The sequence below is a fragment of the Protopterus annectens genome, chromosome 13.part0 (assembly GCF_019279795.1).
Source record: "Protopterus annectens isolate FY-2018-M chromosome 13.part0, PAN1.0, whole genome shotgun sequence".
Classification (NCBI taxonomy): domain Eukaryota; kingdom Metazoa; phylum Chordata; order Ceratodontiformes; family Protopteridae; genus Protopterus; species Protopterus annectens.
The window spans coordinates 431,221,881-431,245,969 of record NC_056747.1 but is presented as its reverse complement, the minus strand read 5'-3'; the positions used below and the strand labels follow the sequence as shown (position 1 = coordinate 431,245,969).

Genomic DNA, 24,089 nt, shown 5'->3' with positions numbered 1-24,089 from the left:
TCCTAGTTTCTAGCCCCCTCTTTCCTAGTTTCTAGCCCTCTCTTTCCTAGTTTCTAGCCCCCTCTTTCCTAGTTTCTAGCCCCCTCTTTCCTAGTTTCTATAACCATGCTTATAGCTGTCTCTATTAGTAAAATCCCCTTTCCTTCTTCATTGCTGTGTTGCTGCCATTCTTTCATTACTTCCTGCTACTTTTTTACATACGGTATTCTGTCTGGTTGATGTTATTCACCTTAAGAACCTAAATCCAAATTCCTGCTCTCTACTTATTTCCTCTGCATCCCTTTCTATTTTGATGTATACCGTCTGCTTGTATTAAGTAGATGAACATTAACTATAAAGCTCTAAAGTATCTCTTCAAACCACCTTTTTTTTTTTTTTTGTAAATATTTTTATTCATTTCCAAAAACAAGAAAACATGAATGCAGGTTATTTATGACAGTGAAGTATTTACAAATTATTTAAAAAGGTAGGCTAAAACCTCTAAACAGATATCAAACATTAAAACCAAAATAAAGTATTTACAAGGGTATCTATTGTTGGCATATAATTGACTTTCTATACAATTGTTTCCCGACTATAATCTGCTACAGTCATTACTCTCCAGTATTTCAGTTACTTTTTGCCATGCTATATATAGTGATGTAGTTCTTTCAGTTCTTCCTTTAACAATGTTCATTTCCAAATGTGATACTGCTGACACCATATTCATGAATTGCTTAAAAGTTGGAGAAGCTTTGGATTTCCATTTTGATGTAATGTTCTTCCTTGCAATGGCTAGGAAAGTCCACAAAATTACATATTTTGTGCTTGGTACACAGTCAGGTACAGGTGCATTAAACAAAATAATAGATTTGGAAATCTGGAATTTGTCATTGAATAACATTTACAGAAAATAATTTATTTTATCCCAATATGGTTTAATCAAATGGCATTCGTAGAACATATGTTGCCAGTCTGCTTTTACTGATAAATCACATCTCCAGCAGCCAATATTTTTCTTAAACAAGTTCCATTTTATGCGGGGTTATGTAAGCTCTGTGTATGAATTGCCATGTAAAGAGTCTCCAATGTAATGAAAGTGATGTCTGATTTGGAGAGAGAAGAATTCATTTTTTGTATCTGTCATTTGGCACATGTCCATTAATTGATCTATAACAATTCCATATTTTGTCATTATTATAAGTTTTTATTTTTTGGTTGTTTTATACATAGATGATAAGTATCCCTTTCCAGGAATGGGTTGATTCATTAGTAATATTATATGTTCTATAAGGTTAGAAACATTCTGTCTTATTGATGGTTGCATTGTTTTTGTTTGCTTAATATATACTGTCTTAATTCTTGTACATGTAGCCATGAACTATTTTCCATATTTAATTTCCATTTAATTTGGTCTATTGTCAGACGTTTTTCAGAGTTTACCAATTAATACCAATATATTAATCCCTTTTCTTTAAGCATGTTGACTACTTCTATATCAAATGTTATTATATTACCTTGTGTGTACGCTACTGGATATAATAAAAATGACCATGCTTTAATATCAGGATTGCTATTAATAAGATTTTGGAAATGTTTTAATGTATAAGTAATGTATTTGGAAGTTATATTTTTATACTTATCTATCATCATATATTCCTTCACCAGCCATAGAAATTTGTTTGGTATGAAATCGGTATACTTATTTGCTACTACAAATCCTGATCTTAACCAGATTCTCTCATGAACTAGCTTCCATTTTGATGTATATTTTGTATTTAGTCATAATGATATTGTTTTAATAACAGATGAATGCAAATATACTTCTATGTCTGGTAAACTTATGCCACCCATATTCCAATCATCTAGATGATATTTCATAGCTATCCTTGTTTTTTTTTGGATACCATAGGAATCTTACCATTAAATCATTTAATTGTTTTAGATGTGATTTAGCTGGTGGCAAAGAACAAGCCTGATAACAAAGAATTTTTGGAAATATGATCATTTTAATTATACAGAGCCTTTCTTCCATTGAAAAGAAGAACTTATTCCATCTTTGTATTAGATTTTTAATATTATCTAAGGTCTCTTTATAATTTGTTTCAATTGTAGTATCTAGGTTGTTAGTTATTATAATTCTCAAGTATTTAATTGTATTATCAGTGGGGATATATTTATGGTATTTTTTTTATTTAGATCTTTTTATTAATATTTATAAGCAATACATTTGTTTTGTTCTCATTAAATTTCAGACTCGAAAAGTTTTGAAAGTTTTGAATTGAGTCCCATAATGCTTTTAAAGAGCTATTATTATTCTTTAAAGTAATTAAAATATCATCAGCAAAAAGTTGAATTTTAAGCTCTAGGCTGTTGTCTAATTGTATTCTTTCAATAATTTTATCCATACGTATATTATTTGCTAAGGGTTCAATGACTAGCGCAAACAATAACGGAGAAAGAGGGCAGCCTTGTTTTGTGCCCTTTGTTATTTTAATAGATTTAGACAGACAAGATCCCAGTTTTATATAAGCCAATGATTTTTCATATAATGATTTTATTAACAAGGTGAAGTTGTTTGAGAAGCCATATTCTTCTAAAATTAACCATAAATAAACCCAGTTCACTGAATCAAATGTGCTATTTATGTCTAAACTAATAACATTCATTTTGTTTTTTGTGACATTTATATAATCAATTAAGGAAAGAATTCTTTTGATGTTGTCATAAGTGTTCCTATCTTTTATAAAACCTGTTTGATTCTCCTCTATCAAAAATGTTTTATTCAAGCAGCATGTATTGCCATAAAAATGTTATAATCTATATTAAGAAATTAAATGGGTCTGTATGATAAACATTCACTGGGATCTTTACTTTGTTTCAGAATTGGTGATATTAATGTGTACTTCCAAGGAGGAAGGAGGGATGTCTTTACCATTTTTAACTGGTGTAAAGACATTCAATAACAACAGCAAAGCCTCATTAGATAGTAATTTAAACAGTTCTGGGGTGGTATTATCTATACCTGGAGCTTTGTTTAATTTTAGCTTATTTACTTCAGCTTTAAGTTCTGTCATTGTTATTTGCTTATCTATTAGTTGTACCTGCTCCTCTAATAATCTAACTTTAACATTGTTTTTAAGAAAAGCTTTCAATACTGAATGTGTTTCTATTTTCTCATTTTGATAATTAAGTTTATGAAAGAATAGCCTAAAAGCTTCTAGTATTCCTTCTAAATCAGACACTTTCGTTTTGGTTTCTATATTATGTATTTCCTTGATTTGATTTGTTTTAATCATCTTTTTAGTCCTATTTGCTATTCTTCATTGTTTTTTAGGGTTTATTGAATAGTAACATAGTTTAGTTTTTTTCTAAGTTGATCATTGTTTTGTGGTGTAGTGTCTGAGTATTTTTTATTAGTATCTTCCAGTTCTTTTATTAAGTTGGTGTTTCCATTTTGAATATCAGGCTTTAAATTATCCACTTTTGACTGTAATTCCATTAATTCCTTATTCCACTGCTTTTATTTTTATACCATCCCACCGCTCTTCCATATAGGTATCCTTTCAGTGCATCCCATATATATATATTTCAGATACATCTTCCGTAAGATTCATATCTAAGAATGCTTGTGTCTCTTCAATATAAAATTCATTAAAATCTTTGAGATTTTTTATGTAAGATGGTATTCTTGTTACTGATATCCTTCTCTTGAAACACAAGTCTATCTCAAATGTTATGGTGTTATGGTCCGAAAATGGACATGAAATTGTCTTGACTTTATTTAATTTAGTGGTTAAATCTTTTATGTACACTATCTGTTCTACAGTATGTATTATGTCTATGGGAAAAATGTGTAAAGAATAGTGAATCTGGGATAGCATGCTCATTTATGTCAACTATATTAAAAGTTTCAACAAACTCAGATAACAACTTTGTTAAAGGTGATCTCTTACGTATAGTTTTACTATTTGTGTCAGTTTCTTTTATAATGCAATTGAAATCTCCAGCTACGACTAAATTGCCTTTGGCATATTGTACAATGTCTTCTAAGTTTTGTTTGGCCACTCTAACTCCTAGTCCTGGTATCCAATAAATATTTACTAATGTATATATCATTTCATTAATAGATATTGTCACTAGACAAAACATTCCTGAGTTGTCATGAAACATGTTTATGATTTTAGGCATTAAAGTAATGTTTTTCCACAAAAATGCTACTCCCCTTCATTTTTGACTATAGGTGGAACTTATTAGTACTGCATAATTTTTATTGTTTATTTTATTTATGTCGTCCTGTGTAATGTGTGTTTCCTGTAAAAATACTAGTTGTGCTTCACATAGCTTTAAATATTTATAAAGACTTCCCCTTTTGCAGCTATTATTTAAACCATTTACATTAATAGATATACATTTTGCAATTGGATTTATATTAGCTTTGCTTTTATCCATATTCATATACTCGTAACAATGTGTAGATGTGTATACATGAAGAGAATTACTTGTTCTTTCTTCTTCCAACAGTATTACAATAGATTATAGACACCCAATAAAAGTACATTACAAGATCATAACTGAAAACATGAGATAAACTATCAAACCCCTCCATGAGAAAAAACATCTCATCCTTGAATGATCTAACCATTCAAGTGATCCCTCTAGATCTGCAGTTCAGCATCCTCCCCCAGCCCCGCCACATGGTAGTTTTATAATGAAAAGTATCTTATATATATTTTAAGTATACATGTATTTGTATTTACAGATTACTTAAATACAGTCTTTATCTATTTTTAATATTTTATAAAACACTAAGGCAATACAACTATACTGAGAATTAATACTTAACTATTTGGCTTTGTTTAAACTGTAAAGGAAAATCCCTTATTTTAACTGTTTATCTCCCTTATAGTGTGAGTGGCATTCATAGGTATCAAACTTTTGTAATGGTCTATATATATATATATATAAAAAAAAAAAAAAAATGTTAAGCATTATATGCATTAGTTAACTATACTACAACTTAATTAAATCATGAAGTGTCCGTAACAATGAATATAATATTACACTTTTATTGTCATTTATCAGTAATCTTATAGTTTTCATTTAATTCAAAAAATCATATTTTAATGGCATGAATGTTACTAATTTGTTTTTGGCATTGGTTTTATATAGTTTAAAACTATATTTCCAGGCAGTTCCTATATATTCTTAGTGCCACTGGCATATTTCACCGCTAGTGTACCATATATGTCATATGTCAAATAGCAACTCATAATCCTTATGATATTACAGGATTTATCTACAGTGTTATAATTGTAAGGTTGGAAAATATAACAAGCAAAGTAAACTTTAAACATGCTATAACACAGTTGTTTGGTACTTATTACTGTCAACCCTCCTACATACACGGGAAAGGATAACCTTATATGACCACCGACCCAACCCTCCTACATACTTGGGAAAGGATAACCTTATATCACCACCGACCATTTTCCTTCTTTTTTCTCTTCATCCTTTTCTCCATTTTTTTAATAAATATTTATTTCTATTGTGGCTTCTTTGAATTTAGTGAGGGTACTCAATATCATATTATAGATAATATAGAACATTCAAACCAAGAACATGCCCGATATAGAGACATTCTCAACTCAAGTGGTCCACGCCATATATTTATAACATTGCAATCAGAAATATACTAATGAATAAGCAATAACCAGCAGCTTTGCAGCATGTGTGTGTCTCTACCAAGTACATACCTATAGGATATAAAAAAGAATAGATAGCAAGCTCTTCTTTCATTTATTTTATTTATTTATTTATTTCAGTTTGATTACCAGGGAGGTCCACTGGGCTTGGGGGCCCATTTTCAGTGGAGGCCCGGGGAGAAAAGCTCCACATTAACAACAATTTTAATTACAAAGAAGAGTTCAGACGCAGATAACGTTACAATTAACAGTTTTGTACAAAAATAGACTACAATACCAATATCAGCTTGCTCAAAGCAAAAAGTTTTAACAATTTCAATTAAGTTCAGTGGGAAAAAGATTGCCATATGTATGAAAAGAATTAAAATATTAAAAACTTTAAATGTTTAGAAGCTTATGCAATTAGTATTTTTGTTGAGGAGAGGAAGGTGAGGAGGTTTGCCTGGGTAGCTTAAGCAATAGAGGAAAAAAATACTTTAGTAGCTACTACATTTAGAATTGTAAGTGGGCTTAGAGGAGGATTAGTAATTAACAAATGCATATAGCCTGGTATTTACTTTCATAGACAGAAATTAGACCTGTTATTTATATGCATATCATGTACCAACAGCAATATATTAGTAAATGTCTATGCTATTCAATTAATATTTTAATACTTGTCATATTTTAAAAAAACATGAGATATATAGATACTATAAAAGTGATTAATATGAGATATAGCTGACAATGGCTTTAGCGTTTGTGATGATATATAATATATATTCAGTATTATAAGTAAAAGTACATTGCATGTCTATTTGTAATCTAAGGTTAAAGGCTGATCAATTTCGACATACAAGACAATCTCTTTAGCCTTGGTCATATAATGGGAGTTACTGTCTCTCAAACCACCTTGTTTTAAGGGGAAAATGTACTTATCCTACTTGACTCTTATCTTCTCCTTCTAAATACATTTCTTCAACTCTTTATTATTGTCCACACTTTCTCCTCTGGTTGATAAGAATACATCAGACTAGTACATAGAACTTAAGGGACAAAACTATTTTCACCGCTTGTATCTTGCTATCCCTTTTCATAATCAAAAGCTTCTTTTCTCACTTTATTATCTTTTATTTAGTCTTTCCCCACATATACTTAGCTATATGTTTCATCTTCTCATGTCTACATAAAAATGGGTACTGCTGAGCCAAATCATGAGTGGGTGTATAGTTTGCTGCTACAACTTTTGATTTATCTTCATCAATTTTATATCCCCTAAAGACCTGAAATTGTCTCAAAATGTTCTGTATCACTGAAATGCCCTTTTAGGGATATATCAAATACAAAATATCCTCTGCAAATAAAGATGTTCCTGATTGCCATACGATTTATATCCTTGAATTTGTGAGTACCTTATATTTTCTTTCTTTTCTATGTTCGAATCCTGACTAACTCTGGCAATATAAACATGTGCTAAAGAGGTCTTTTGGCCACCCCTACATTGCTTCCTAACTATTACTCTATAACAAATTAAATTTATATATGACAGAATGAATGACTTGTATCCTATGTATTGTAGCTGTAGCAGTGCTTTAACTTGTTTAATGTATCAGTTGTTCTGTATGTATGTATGTATGTATGTATGGAGCTTTTCTCCCTGGGCCTCCACTGAAAATGGACAAGTATCCAGTCGGAGTATCCCAGTCAACAAATGTAAAATAAAATAAATAAATAAATTATTTGTCAGTGGCTCTAAATATAAAACAAACAACATGGGAGAAAGAGAACAGCCCTGCCTGGTTTCTCTTTTCAAACATAGGTTGCAGGAGTGGAACCTTCCCACGTTAACTATGACCTTTGACTCTTCATATATCCTACTAATTAACCTTATTATTGGGAATGGAAATGCTTCCATTGCTTTATTCCTAAAATCCCATCTTACTCTATGAAATGCATCCTCTGCATCAAGACCCACCAACAACAGTGATATTTTATTAGATTCTCCTCCCTGTAGATAATCATTATTCTATTAATGTGTCAAATGCTTGCCTCCTCTCCACAAAACCATGTTCACACTTGTCTATTTTGGCAACACCTTTGCCATTCTCTTAGTTATGGCAGCCTGATTTGAAAATTAAATGGGTCAATATGAAGCTGAGTAATACAATAACCACAGCTTGTTGCCAAGATACTGGTGCTTCTCCCCATTTTGAAATACTGTTAAACAAAACTTTGCAGACTTTATCTTTATCTACAATGTAAGTGAAAGCTGAGGTGTCTGTAGATGAAACGGGTTTGACTGCACATGTACTTCTTGAATAACCTTACATAATTACTAGTTCATCATATTTTTTTCTGATTTACATAATTTTATCTTGTTTACTTTATTGTAATTTGCACTGCTTTGTATACTTTTTAATGTTCCAAAATGAAATAAATGTTACAATCAGTTCTAATTGGTGTGTGTGTAAACTTCACAGGCAGAGTCTGAAAATAGTCCACTAGGATCACTACTGCATGGAGTCAACAAATTCAATAAAATATAACAAAAAGAATGGGATGCAAATAAACAAACTGTGGGCAATTTTGTTTATACCTTTAGGATTCAGCAAAGAGCACATGATGCAGTTACACCAAATAAAAGTGGACTGATATGATATTGATAGCCACCTCCACTTGCATAGAGGACTAGAACTCTGAGCAATGACAGATATGACCCATGTCTGAGTAATGACACAGATGACCCATGTCTGAGTAATGACACAGATGACCCATGTCTGAGTAATGACACAGATGACCCATGTCTAAATAATGAAAGAGAGAACCCATGTTTAATTAGCATTTAGGGCACATTTTGAAACTTGCATGGCAGCAGGAAATGTGGGTTACTTATATCCTCTCCCTCAGTGGAGGGGGCATAGGGGAGCAAGTCTGAGGAACATAGTCACAAGGTAGAATTCCTAATGGAGACTGGGCTCATATGGGAGCACTGGCTTCAAGGGTGACAAGGTAGTCTTGAGGGGTTACATAAAATGTGGAAGTGAGTGATGCAGACTAGCTGAGAATCATTACACACCGATTCCGCCGCCCCCCCCCAAAAAAAGTGAGTAACTAGGTATACACTGAGGGTTTAGGGCTTAAACACAAGTAACCCTCACCCTGCTCTCTGTGGATAAAAGCACTGCTCATTTCTCACTTCAGGTAGGACTAAATAAGCTGTAGAGTTCTTGTTTCACAGGGAAAGAATAGGCTAATACATTGAGTGGATGGGAGAATGATGGTCATGAAGGGAGAAAAAGCAAGCAAAAAAAAAAACAACCATTTTTTCCCATTTTTGCCTCTGGAATATTTCCTAATATCTAGAGTGGGCAAGCTGGTGTCAGTAGACCTATATCAAGAGAAGTCTGTCTCTTTAAACCTGACAAGTCTGCCTTGGCCAGTTCTCCCTGCTTGAGTTATAGTATTTCACTTTTGTCAAGCCAATTGGGTTTGTCCTCACATAGTAAACCAACATCAGATATGCAGTGGATTCTACCCAAACATTTGCATAGGCACCTCAGCAAAACAAAACAAAAAAAAAATGTAAGCTGCATTTTCCTGCCAATTTTGCTTAGTGTCTTACACTTTTTCTTTTTTATAATGATGTTAAGGCAGAGGTATCTCTACAGATACTATTTGCTTTACTTTTCCTTGCAAAACATTTCTTTCTCAATCTGTATATTTCCTTTATGATGAACCTACACTATTAAAGTAATGAAACACCATACACTGCTTTACAATCATGCAATTAGCATTGCCTCTTTCCTCCAAAGTCTCATTTCTGAGCAACTCATGCAGTTGTATCTATCTTTTTTGCTCACTGCTAAAGACAGGCCTTGACAGATTAATTCCCAGACCAGTGGGACTTGTATCCTGCTTCACTCAGCTATCACCCCAATTCTCCAGACCACCCATTATATTTGCTCTGATCTCCACCCACCGTCACACCCACAATACACACCTCTTAAAAAGACTCCCCAATTTCACTGTGTATTATCCCTACTTCCATAACTTCCTCACTAACAAACCACCACACCGACCTTATTTCCCAGCAGCTAGCTACTATCAGAGTCACACTTGTATATGACAGCTAAAACTCAATCATTGTTCCGTCTGCCTAAAAACACCAAAGACCCCATTCCAGACTATACTCCTTACAGACCTCTTAACTGTCCCCATTTTGTAGGTTCCCTATTACCAGATCACAGCCGCAGTTTGTCGAATGTGTCTTGATAGAACTGAAAAGAGTGAAAAGGCAAAATAGCAAAGTGGCTTTTCAGCTTCTTCTGGGAAAGAATTTGCTTGGCCGCTTTCATTACTTTGCCATTTTCGGCGCTGTAGTGCAATCTCATAGTTAGTATATTTAAGTAGGGAGGTGTGGGGGCACAGCCCTCCATGTTGGGGGGTAGCCCCCCACATTATGTATTTTTTTTATTTTGGAACAGTTATTTTTTTCCCTTGGAAAAAAATTGCTGTTCTGTGGTTTTGACATTGTAAGCTTTCACTTACATGGGATCGATTAATTATCGTTCACTTTTGTAAGCGTGTGATAATATAATATAGACCCCACCCCATTTTGTATGTAAAATCCCCTGATGTTTCTCAAAATTTTCTTCCATTCTTCCTAAAATTAAATCATTGAGAATTTTGTAAGATAATGGCACCAACATTAAATATGTCCCTAATGTCGAGCCTTTTCCTTAATTTTTTACTTTGTTCCAAATTCTCCTCGTAAAAGTGGTGAAGAATGTAAACAACATGAAAACCCCTTTTTAAAATCCACTTCCAAAACCACATTCTTACAGCTCTGTTTTATGTGATAATTTTTCTTTAAGTTTTGAATGTGTGTACCTTGTAGAAGTGTATTATTGGTAGGTTTGGGAGTGCAGTACTGATGACAAAAGTGATGTAATGATTTTAATTGGCTATTGAAAAAGTTATTGTATCTGATGAAGTTCATTTAAAGTATTGTTTTGGAATGTAAGCGCTTATATCTTTTAAACATTTTTGGCCTTTTAAATTTGAATGTACTTGTGGGCATTTTTTTTTTGTAATAAATTCATAACTATTCAACTGAGTCCATCTTCTTGCAGATTGGATTTTGAACAGTTTGGAGTATTTGGCTTTATGTTTACAGTATGGATTGTGATCATTTTTCATGTCTTCCAGTAAGCAGGAGTATCACAAACTCAAAATGAATCAGTGGGGGACTTGACTATACTAATGAAGCAACTTACTAAATGAATGGAATGACAAACAGATTTCTTTGTCTCAGTCATCTAAACAAGTGGACACTCATATGCACTCCCGGGAAATTTTGGTGAATAACAACATTGTTGTTAATGCTGAAACAAGTTTGGCACAACATTTAGCTAGAAGACCTGTCTTGCGTGTGGAAGAGGTTAGTACTGGCAATAACTAACATTTATAATTTGCCTGCACGGTGGGGGAATACAACTCCCACTTTAACAGATTGGTTACGAGTGAATACTGGTCTAAATGAAAGTGCCAATGCTGTATCTAGTAACTTGAATGATAAACTAGGTGAATTTGAACTTTCTGAAGTACTTAGTAGGGAAGTATCTGTATTAGATAAAGCCATCACTCAAGACCCATTCTTTTCTAACAAATACGAATATACTCATATATTTCGGTTTATTGACGAGCAACTGCAAGTGATTAAAAATAGGAAAATAAAAAAACTCTCTAGAGACGAGGAGGAGTACAATACTAATACTGCCTATCCACCACAGGTGTGGGAGAAGAGACAATTTCATTCAAACATGGAATCAAACAATAGTGATAATAGGGCTATACTTAATTTTGATATTGATGATGATTTTTTGGATGAAGGGGGCAATCCACTCCTCAGATGCTCAGAGCAGTTGATGAATCAATACCAAGTGGGTTTCAATCAACAGGAACCACAATATTTCAACCATCCTTTGGTGAGAGGAGAATCAAACTCGAACAGAGAAAACAGCAGAGGAGCATGGAGGGGAAGGAAACAGATTTACTGTCAGTAACTAGTCGACCATCAGATGATGAACATGACTTCATGCTACCTCCGGTCAAAATTGAACTGAACAACTTAAAAGACTTTAAAATTTATAAATTTTCTTCTTTGTCAATTGATTCAGATATTTGTGACTTATTTTCAAAAGGTTTGACTTTTATACCAAGTAGACCGGTTAATCTTGTACAGGCCCTTATGGATTTAAAGCATTTAATCCATTTATGGTCTCAAGTACATACAATGCCCTTTTACATGCAACCCAAGAATTATTTGCAAGAGTTTGTGAGCTCAGTATTTGAGCTCTAAGCTCCCCAAAGAAAAGGGAATCATTTGAGTAAGGAGGAAGTGATGGGATTGGATTTTCTCATAATGAAACCAGATAAAGGGGGATGTTTGGTTATTATGAATAAAACTAATTATGGGTTTAAAATGAAAAAGATTTTAATTAGTCGAACCTATGAAAAGAGTTCACTTCGTGAATTGAATGGGACTTATAGGACAATTAGAGCCTTTTTCAGGACCTTTTTATTGATGGGTCTATTGCTGTTGAACTCAATTATTTGAGTGTTATCCATCCAGCCACTCCAGTTATTTTTGGGGTGCCCAAATACATAAGGATGTGAATCAGCCCCTCATGCATCCAATTGTTGATGCAAGGGGTTTGTTTACCCATCTTTTGGCTAAATACTTGGATATGAAACTTAAACAATATGTTTTGAAAGAACTTCACTTATGTTTTGACTCATGGAATTTTTTAAAGAGAATGGATAATGTAGAATTTGATGCCATTTTTTTGTTTATAACGGTGGATGTTAAAGAGCTCTACACTGTTATACCTCATGATTTAGGTGAACAATGGTCCTGTGACTATCTTAGAATAAAGAGAATACCACAGGAGTGATCAATATGTATGAACAATTGTTGGGTATGGTCCTGAAAAGTAACTTTATTCTGTTTGAAAATTAGTTGTTCCTTCAAGTGGAGGGTGTTGCTATGGGGTCCTCGGGCAGGGGTTTGTATGCAAACATCATTATGCTAGAATGAGAAAGAAAGATTTTTAGTTAATTCCCTGTTCTTCTCTTTTTGTCATGCATACACCCACGTTTTGGATGGTATATTCATCCTGTGGAAGGGCCCAAGGATGCAAGTTGAAAATATTTTGAAATATCTTAATGAGACAACTACATTTTTGAGATTTTTATATTATTAGTGAAGAAAAAATCCCATATTTAGACATTTTATTAAAGAAAGACATCCTAAATTGAAAATTCCTCGCTTAAATCTTCTGGAAGGAAACCTAGTTCAACAGTTTCCCACATTTTAACAGTAACCATCCATTTATACAAAAGTGGAATGTAATTAAGGACCAATTTGTTAGACTAGCCCATATGGTGACTTTGTGGGAGACTTTTTTTGGGAGAATTTGAAAACTTGAAAAGAATGTTTCTTAAACAAGGATATCCCTGGAATTTAGTTGTGAACATCATGATTGAGGTAACCGAAAAGAAATCAATAGAGCATTTGGAACCAATTTTGTGTATCAAATTAGCTAGTCATATAATTGATGAAAATCGATGAAAATCAAGGTATCGATTTATCCATCTTTGTTAATGGCCTAGTGGTACTGAATAATGGGAAAACGGAATGTTTTAGATCTTCCTTTATCACTGCATTTACTACTGATAGCCACAATATAAAAAAATATTTCAGAACTGGGGCTTTTTAAGCAGTAATAAAGATGTTAGAAACTATGTGGGGGACAATCTCATCTTTGTATATATAAAGAGTTGGAATTTTAAAAATATTTTTGAAAATCAACATGAACAGAGAAATACTGGATATATGTACAAGTGCGCAGTTTGTGCCTATTATTCCTATATCTTAGAAGTTAGTGAAATTACCATAAATGGTTTAAAAATAAAAATCTGTGGTAGGCTCTCTTGCCATTCTGAAAAGGTTGTTTATTGTGCAACTTGTTCCCATTGCCCATGTTTTTACGTGGGTAAAGCAGAACATAAACTGAATAGTAGGATAAGGGAACATTTGAGGGATATAAGAGCTAAAAAAGAGGTTAACACTTTAGCAAAACATATTAAACAGAACCCCGAACATGAGTTTAGATTTATTATTTTGGATACCTTGCAAGTATCGGAGAGGAGAGGACCTGGCCATTATTATTGGAGAAAGCCAAACTTGCTTGGCAGTTGTGTTTAAATCCAAGGTATTGGCTTGGTTTAAATAAAACCCTGTCAATTAAAAGTATTTTAATGTGTTTTTTTAAATGGATTTTAAATAGGAATTTTCATGTTGTTTACATTCTTCACATTCTTACAGCTCTGTTTTAACCGATATTTTTTCTTTTAAGTTTTGGAGGTGTGTGCCTTGTAGAAGTGTATTATTGATAGGTTTGGAAGTGTAGTACTGATCACAAAAGTGACATAATGATTTTAACCAGTTATTTAAAAAGATGAATGAATGCTATTATTGTATCTGATGAAGTTCCTTTAAAGTACTGTTTTGGAACAAAAGCTCTTAAATCTTTTAAACAGTTTTGGCATTTTAAATTTGAATGTACTCGTGGACAATTTCTTGTAATAAATTTATAATTATTCTGTCAGTCCATCTTCTTGTGGATTGGATTTTGAACAGTTTGCAGTACTTGGTTTTACATTTGCAGTTTGGATTGTGGTCAATACGCTATGTAAAGACTTGACAAAGGCATTTGACCTCTTTGACCACTCTCTTCCTCAAAATAGAATAACAGAAACTAGTACAAGTCTAGATGCTACTCTGTGGTTCAAATACTTCCTTCACTGAGAGTCACTTCAGAGTTACAAGAGGATCCTCCCAATCAGAATCTGCACCTGTTACCAAAGATATACCATGAAAATCCATTCTTACCCCCTCCTCTTCTCCATATTCATTAACAAACCTTTTTTGTGACCTCCCCCATCTCCCACTTATTCTCTATGCTGATGACATGGTCATTTACCTGTCAGGTCGCTCTCACACCAACATTCAATGCCAACTCCAGTCAGACTTACACAAGCTCCACCAATGGCTCATAAATTACTTTTCAGCTCCACCAAGACCAAAACTATGATTTTTGGAACTCCACAGAAAATTCAGCAAGCACCTATATTTGACCTACACGACCATTTCATAGAGACAGCCTCCCCCTTCAAATAACCAAGACAATGTCTTGATCGGTCACTAAACTTCCATTCCACACAGAGAAAGTGAGAGGCAAAATGAATTCCCTCCACTTCTGGGCCAAAAACGTCGCTCCTTTTTAATCCCAACCAGCCAGAACACCCATTGGCAAAGGAGTTCCCCTGTCTCAACTTGATTATGGGCTCCCAATTTTTGCTTCTGCCTCCAAGAAAAACATTTCCACGCACTAGACTATCTCCAACAACTTATGCCAATTTACTACAAATTCAACTCTCTGTGACCATGACTGTATCAGCTTAGAAAAACCCAAATTGTTACCGATAAAATGAAGATCTATCCTATTTTTAGGATCCCAGCTCTACAAACTATTCAAACTACGCACATGTACTCCACTAGAAGTTAGACTTCACACAAAAAAAAACTCCTCATACAACCTGAGACACTACTCACAAGCCATACTAACTCTCATTAACCCTAGAACCAAATTCCATACAGCTGCATACCCTCTCTCTTGGGCAAACACTCCTCACTAACAATAAGAAAATCAACTCTTATTGCAAATTCCGAATGCAACACAAAAAGCACTTCTTTAAGCATGCCAAATCCTCCTGCTTCAACACAAGATATACCAATTAACCTATCTCCTTTCTGAATGTCTCTTCTCCTCACTCAAGATTCACTGAAGATTGACTCACTTTAGAAACTAGCATATATATATTGTACATTACACTCTGCTTTATTGTACAATGCACTGTGCTTGTTAACTGGAATGTATATACACAGTTTTCTTTATATATATATATATATATATATATATATATATATATATATATATATATATATATATATATATATATAATTAGTCTGAACTATTCTGTTCCTATTTTTGTTTCTGTATTTTTGTTTGTGAAATGTTTTGTGTTTCACCCAGACTGAGCCAGAAATTGGTCAGTATTGATCAGTGTACTTCCCTATCAAATATACATAAATAAATATAAACAAATAAATTAAAAACACATCCAGCATCATGTTGCATAACATGCAGATACACAATCATACATAATACTATGGCAGGCTGAAAGAGGACAAAATGAAAGGGAAAAAAATGTTTTACTTCAGGCACAGTACAATGGTAGGCCTGAAAATCAGAGGTTGTCCCGTATTAAGGCAATTTACTATCAGCAAGAAATGTAAAAAATCCTTGTTTTGCTGAACAAGTAAAAAACTCGGTGGCTGGAGTGTGATGGAAATAGACAGGTAGGGTAAACAAAGGCATGTGATAAAAAAGAAGAAAACTTTGATATAGGTTGGGAAAATGGGTGTCATTCCAAAGCTGGGCAGTTAATACTGAGACTTATATGCTTTAATGTCCTTAACTAACTAGTGTGTGAAGAGGTAGATTAGCAAGTAAGGCTGAAAGACAGACCAGCTAGCCAAAATGGTGATTTTCATTGTTACAGGTATCAGCAAACAATAACAAGTCCCATGACAGATACATACAAAACTTACCTAGAAAGACCACAGAAAATCACCAAAATTTGTGTACTACGATATTTGAACACGATTGGTTAGCTGGACAATGCAAGCATGTATAAAAGCAAGTCATTTTAAAGTACAGGGGCAAATATCAACTCCATAACACTAAAATGATGCCACTGCTTCAAACCTTTAGCTGTAATAGCTCCAGATACTTAAAACTATGGTAATGATTTCAGGGCATGGCCCGATCTCCCAAGTAATGAAATTAAATAAAATAGATACATACAGGTGCACTAGATGAGTGAACCAATATTCTGCATGATGGAAGAGAAAACAAAGAAAAGTGAATCTCTGTGGGATCTCCTGCATCAAGACATTATACCGAGAGTATGCAGATTAGATGTAAAAGCCTTCGTAAATACATTTCAGCTCATCCTTTTAAACGTAATTTGGAGTGTTTTGCATCATGCAGTCTCACTGTACACCTTATGTATATGAGATGCTGTCATTGTCTTCAGCATTTATTGCAGTAGAATTAATTTCATGCTAGATGAAGTAACCAAACAGTAAACAGGCTCAAACATAGCACAGCAAGAAAAGGATTGCTTTTGGTAAAGAGTACCAAGGGAGGGATTAAATACTACTGTACTGAGATCATCCATTAGAATATTTATTGTTATGGAAAGTTCATATGAGACTGAACTGGTTTGTCTGAAATACCTTTCAGAGAAGGATCTTTGTTCTTTGAATCATATCAAACATAACAGTAATAAAGCAGGGTAGATTCTAACAGATGTTTCATGAATGAATGCCTTGTAGCACTATAAGGTAAAACAGGCTGTGCAATTGAATATGACATCTAAATAGTATAGTTCTATACAAAAAAAGAAAGAATAAGAAAACAGCACTCAGGGTAGTAAATGTAACCTACTGGTTGTGAATTGTTCATGCCTCCGACAGTATAGCCTTAAGGACCTACTAGACACTACCTGTTCTAATTCTAGTAAAATCACACACTTACCACTCCAATAAGTTTTACTATTAAATTAGGCTGTTCTACCTCAACCTTGAATGAGATGCACATGACAATATTTCCTCATTTCTAATGCACTGTGAATATTTCTCATAATTCTCAGCATACTTAAAATATTGAATAATTCTTCCCCTAAATTATTATGCTCCTGAAAATAAACCGATCGCTGTATCATCTGATTTAATGTAAACCCAGACATTCATTTAGAAAGAGAAGGAGTGATTGTATGCAAACACACCTTGTCTTTCTGCAAAATCAGAAGCAGTTCCTTGTGCATCAAAGTCTGAAACTTGGAAATCCTTTGAGCAGAAGTAATGGAAACTAAAAGTAATGCTTTCTGTGCTAGAAGGCACAGCTGAGAAATTATTACATGCTCAAAGGAAAGCAGAGTTTGTGTCTTTGTCTGTCAATTTTCCATCCAAGCTAGTCAGCTTGGAAGAGAAGGGCCAAATGCATACTTATCCTGACCACATGTAAAAGTGGGCAAGAATGGAAGACTGATTTTTACTTTAACAGTAACAAATGACAGCAAACACCTTATGCTGTTTACCTTGTACAAAGCTATTTCATTCCAGAGAATGCATAGTTTTAGTGGAATGTCTGTATACTGTCACTAAAGCCGCTGTAATTTTTAATAGCGAGCCTAATTAAAAAAAATAAATAAATGAGAAGAAAACAGGTTCACATGATAAACAGCCAGCAAGACTTAGGAGAAAATAGAGGTATAGGATATTTCCACTGAATGTGGCTACAACAGGAGGAATAAAATGGTATGAAGTCTAGATGCAGTGATGGGGTTAAAGGAATCTCCTATTACAACCACTACATGTACTTTCTAATGAAAATGAAATGGGGAAAGGCAAGAAGAGATGCGTGTTTACAGGAGAACACTTTCTTACAGAAGTTTAACAGGTGAAGGCAAAGTAGGCATTTTATGTGATGTACAAGAGCAGTGTCTACCTGTGGATGGACTACATGTCAAGTCATATCTTTAGCCACAGAGATCACTAGCTCCCAAGTAGTTGACAGAATTATTATGCTGTCCTGAATCATGGATTGCTGATTAGGGCAGGCCAGTGTATACAGTTAACCCATGAGATCTGTATGTGTTGGGGCAGAATTGTGTGAAGAACTACCATGACTGCAGGTGCCACATCCATCCATCCATCTGGAGTGCAAAATTGAAAGACCAGTGAGAATACAGACCATGAGAACAAAGTCATGGTATAGGAGATACAATGTTAAGCAGAAGGAAAAATAGCACCTGCAGCACAAATCGCACAAGTAAATGTGCATTTGGGATAAAGCAACACAGATGCAAGGACAAAATGAGAGATAGCATTGATGAACATGATCAATGCATCAGTGAAGTGAAACATAAGGAGGGCACAGAAAAGCAGCTATAAAAGTGAGCTTGGCATAAGGAACAAGAGGGTGCTAGCATGCATGGAATGCTGCAAAGGACTGCATGGAATGAAGAATGCCAATAAATCACTAGGAGTCATAAAATGCAAAAGGCACAGCACTATATTATAAACCAGCTTCCCATAATGTAAGCAATAACCAGGACGTGTACAGAGCAACGCTGCATGAATGAGGGTAAGTAAATAAGTAAAACAGAGTTTCTCTCTCTTTCTCAAGATTGCCAGCAGCCAAAGTATAATTTATGTGATCTGACATGCTGCAAGCTTTGTTTGCAGATAAAGTGGTGTGTCTATGCATGGTCTAGGCCTATTTAAATGAAAAGTATTATGAAGTGCTAACCTGAAGATTTCTAGGATAGGTTATAGGTTCATAGGTTCATACTAGGCTATCTGCCCTTGGGTATTTAGAAGCCTAGCCAGTGTGTGTTTGGCTTTCGCCACCCATTTTAAAATGAATTTTGCTATGCCCTTTTTCGAGGTTAGTATACTGTGCATCTGTCTAACAGTGACACAGAAGTGATACCCAGAGTAAATCTACGCTCTCCCATCCACTCATCAAGATTCCTCTTGAAGAGAGTCAATGAGGGACTCTGCCTAACCTGGACTGGGTTTTTATTCCAGAGTGAAGGGAGCCTCTGGGTTATGAATCTGTCCCTCCAGCATGTCCTATTTATTTCAGTGCTGAGGTTCAAGTCTCTCAAGCGCGTAGCTTGATGGGATTTGGATTTTCTGAGGTGGAGCATGTCCATTAATTCCGGGTTGGACATGGCTTTATACGTCAGGCACAGATCGCCTCTGAGCAGGCGGTATGCCACTGAGTAGAGCTGGAGTTTCTTTAACCGGGCAGCATATGGCATCTGTTTGAGACCTTTGATCCTCTTGGTGAGGTACTTTTGGGGTCTTTCCAGTTGCTGCAGGTGTCTGGTAAGGTACATCCCAAAAGGGGCATTGTACTCAATTATGGGCCTGATGAGGGATAAGTAAAGAGGCACGATGACCTCCCCTGATCTAGATGTGAATCCCTTCATGATTAGGTGGGCTATATAAAATGATTTTCTAACCACTTTGCCACAAGGTTGTCAAATGAGAGACTGCTATCAACTTGGGTCCCCTGGTCCCTAATTACTTCTTCCATACTTAATGGATTACCATCTATGTGGTAATTTGTGGGCACTTTGTTTTTGCCGAAAGGGATGACTATACACTTTTTGGCGTTTAGCTTGAGGCCATGGCTCTGGCACCAGTTATCTGTTTCTATGAGGCCTTTATGTAGGATGCTTGTGTCAGCTGGAGAGTCGATTATGGCACCCAGTTTGCAGTCATCTGCGAACTTGGTCAGCCACAGTCCTTCCGTGTTAGCCTGTACCTCCGAGAAATATATACCGAACAAGAGAGGTCCCAGGACTGAGCCTTGTGGGATGCTACTTGTAACTGGTTTGGAGTCTGACATGGCTCCAGCAATTCTAACCATGTGGGTTCTGTCCTTGAGCCAGTTTGCAACCCATCTAGTGACATAGGGGTTTATATTTAAGCTGGTGAGCTTATCTATAATGCCCGAGTGGGGTATTGTATCGAAGGCTTTTGCGAGGTCCAGGTAGGCTGTGTGGACCACCTTCCCCTCGTCAATGGCCTTGGTGACTGTTTCAAAGAAATCAACCAGGTTTAAGAGGCAGGATCTGCCCTTAACAAAGCCGAACTGGGTAGGATCCAGTGTCTGTAGGTCCCCAATATCTTTATTTATGAGGTCCATGATGATCCTTTCCATAGCTTTGCAGATCAAGCTAGTCAGGATTATGGGGCAATAGTTTCCAGGATCCGTTGAGGCACCACCTTTGTGGAGAGGGACCACTGTTGCTGTACACCACTCTTTGGGTACATATCCTGTAGTAAGGCTGAGATTGAACAGTAGTTTTATGTTTGGGTTTAGTTCTTCTTGGAGTTCATGTAAGACACAGCCTGGGACAAGATCTGTCCCATTGATGCTGTGTTTTTTGCTTTGGAGAGGGCGGCTCTTACCTGAGCATCTGAGATGTCAGGGGGGCAGCACTCTGCTGGGATAGATATTTGCCCTTATGGTGGGGAAGGGGGGGGGGGAGTTTGCGCTGAACCTGTCAGCTAGGATATTGGCAATGTCTGTGGGTTTGGTGTATTTTTTGTCATTTTGGACTAATTCTGAGCATATCTGGGAATTCCCACCCAGGTTCCTAACATAACTAAAGAAAGCCTTGTGATTATCCTTAGCATCCTGTGCAATTTTTCTCTCAAAGCTTAGACGATTTTATGAGTGCCAGTAGTTTTTTGCTAATACTGATCAGAGATGCCTTCCCTTTTTGGGATTTTGCTCTATCATGTAGTAGCTTCCTACTTCTATTGTATAGCTTGTTTATGGCTGGGGTCCACCAGACAGGACGCCTGCCTTTGGAGGATTGGGTCTTGGTTTTGTTTGGGATTGCATGATCCATGCATTCCTGAAGGTGTTCATAGAATGCGTTTATAAAGGATTCTGAGGTCTGGGACGTATTTTCCACAGGCCCGGGGGCTTTGAAGGATTCCACCTTGGTTTTGAGGAGTGTGAAATTTGCTTTAGAGAAGTTTTTCACTGTGGTTTTTCTGGGCAGGGGCTGGGGTCGGGATGTGAATATCTAGTGAGATTAGTTTATGGTCTGATCTTACCAGTGAGGGATACACTTCTGGTCTGGAGCATAGAGTCCTCATGTTGATGATGATTAGGTCCAGTATGTTTTCCCCTCTTGTGGGAGTGGTAACAAGCTGTTCCATAGCATATGAGTTTATAAATTCTAGGAACCTTTGGGCTAGGGTGTTGGAGATAGAGTAATGCTCCCAATTTATGTTTGGGTAATTGAAGTCGTGGTGTTTGGAGAGACCTTCATATTTTCCAGTGTTCTCAGGAAGGCCGAGTGGAGTTCCTGGGTTTGGGAGGGTGGTCTGTAGCAGGCTATAAACTGGAAGGCAGTTTTACCCACTGTTAGTTGCACATGGATAGTCTCTGATGCTTTGTGCTGTGCCACCAACCTGGAGGTGTGGGTATCTTTGATGAATATTGATACTCCCCCTCCTTTTGTGGTTCGGTCCAAGTTTTGGGGCCGAAAAACATGGTATGAGGTATAACCTGGTAGTGCTGGGGTGCTCTCGGGAGCCTTGAACCAGGTTTCTGTTACTGCACAGATATCGATGTTCTCCATGCTAAGGAGAGTTTCAAGTGCATGCATCTTGAGGTCTAGACTTCTGGCATTGAGTAGCATTACTCTTAGTTTCTTATCCCTTGTGATACCTATGGAGGTGGGTTTGTCTTTTGAGCCATGCCTAAAAAAGGCACTATGGGGGTGGCAAGAGCCTTTGCCAATATCCAAAAGCCCAGGGGGTGACAGGTGCAAGCCGTCCCTAGCGAAGCATCATGGCTTGTCGAGCATGTCATCCCAGGCTGACAGGCATTGGATCCCCTTTGAATGACACCAATACTTAAGTCAATTGTTGAAATTGATCATCTTGTCTTCATATTGTGGCATCATTCTTGGTGAGGGTAAGATGCTACTCAAGGTCAGGGTCATACTGGCCTGGGCTACATGCTCAGAGAGCTCCTCTATGTCTCTCTTCATGTAGTCCAGGGAGGTACATCTCAGGTCATTCACACCAGCATGGACAATGACTGAGTCATATTTGTACTTGCCTTGCAGTGACCTGAGTGCTTGTGTTATGTGGCAGATCCTAGCGCCCGCTAGGATGTGATGTGAATTTTACTGCTAGTATATTCTGTGAATGCCAATATTTGGGGAATTACTATATGCCTCTGTGATGCAAGAGGCAAGGATTTTTGACATCTGTTCTTGTGTGCTCAAGAGACTCATGAATACATGTTGCAATGACAGGCAGCACAGTGGGGGTTCAATGAATAGAATAAGATTGCTGTCTCACAGCTCAAGATTCACAGTTCAGCTCTCATCTTTTGTCAATGTCTATGTAAGCTTAGTTTACTTCTTCCTTCCAGAAGGAAGTTCCTGATGTCCTACAGGCTCACTGATAATACAAGGATGTAAATATAACCATGCTGAATTTACTTCAGTTTTTGGTTACACAGTCACCAATATTTAGTTATCAAACAAATGCACTTATAAGCTGTGATGATATGAGGTATTGCCAGCTCTGCCAGGGGATGTGTAACATATGCCAGCATAGTTAGATGGAGTTTTATAAAGAATCGAACGTCATTTGTATAACAAACTGATTTGTACAGATGCTTGTGTTGAAAATGTATGTGTAAAGCTGCTTGTGTTAAAAAATGTACCAACAGTGGGTCCTGCTGGACAGAAAATAAATGCACATGTATATCAGACAGTATTGCAACTGTTGAAATTAATATAATGCAACACATGATACCGGAAGAGAAGAGGTTAATCTCAGTACAGCTAATTTTGAAAAATAGTCTGAAATTAAATTACCTAGTTTATGCCATAACTATTATATCTTACAGTTCTGACTGCAGCCGGAGACAAAATGTCTGTAAACCGAGACTAGAAATGCTACTGTATTATCCTTAGGGGTGAAGTAATTGCCACCCTGGAAGGGTGGAAGTTTTGAAATGGTTTTATAGCTTCCAGATATGATAACACATCTCAGCAAAACTCTGTGTGTATGGTAACACATATGTGCTAAATTCTAATTCAGTCAGGTGATCAGATGTATCTGATGTAAAATCCAGCACTAAATTGATGTTTTAGCAGCAGATGAGACAAAAGTCACAGGGCAGCCTGTTTTTGAAACCTGACAAAGGAGGAAGACCACTCACTCACTTCATCTTGCTTTGCTTTAGTAAGTAACCAGGAAATAGAAACTATTTAGATCAGTCAGGAAAACATAGTGAGATTAGTTAAGTACTGTTTTTCTGTATCTGTGTGAATCTATCCATCTCTGTTATTTTTAATATGTCCTGTGATTGAGACTCTAGTGTTTATGGTAAATAGATATTTAGTATTTCAATGTTCCTTATTTATTATTAAATATATTTAAATATTTCTTTGTGGCTGGTCTTTTAGAGAGTATTTTAACCTTTAAGAGTGCTTATATTTATTTGGTAATACAGTGTCTGCTCCTGAAAGCCTTTCTGCATAGGTCAGACACTACCATTTGTATTAGTATTAATTGTACTCAATATAATAGGGTACCCTTGTAAGATCCTTAGAGTAGCTGTCTTTGGAATGTTCTGGTGGCAGAACCTATGCTAAGGTCTGAGCAGAGAGGCATAG

General features: G+C 35.9%; 1 long non-coding RNA gene across 1 annotated transcript in view; it reads right to left on the bottom strand.

The window, feature by feature from the left end:
- The window catches only part of LOC122788344, a 162,515-nt gene that overhangs the window by 5,232 nt on the left and 133,194 nt on the right, over nucleotides 1-24,089 (bottom strand). The window lies entirely within an intron of this gene.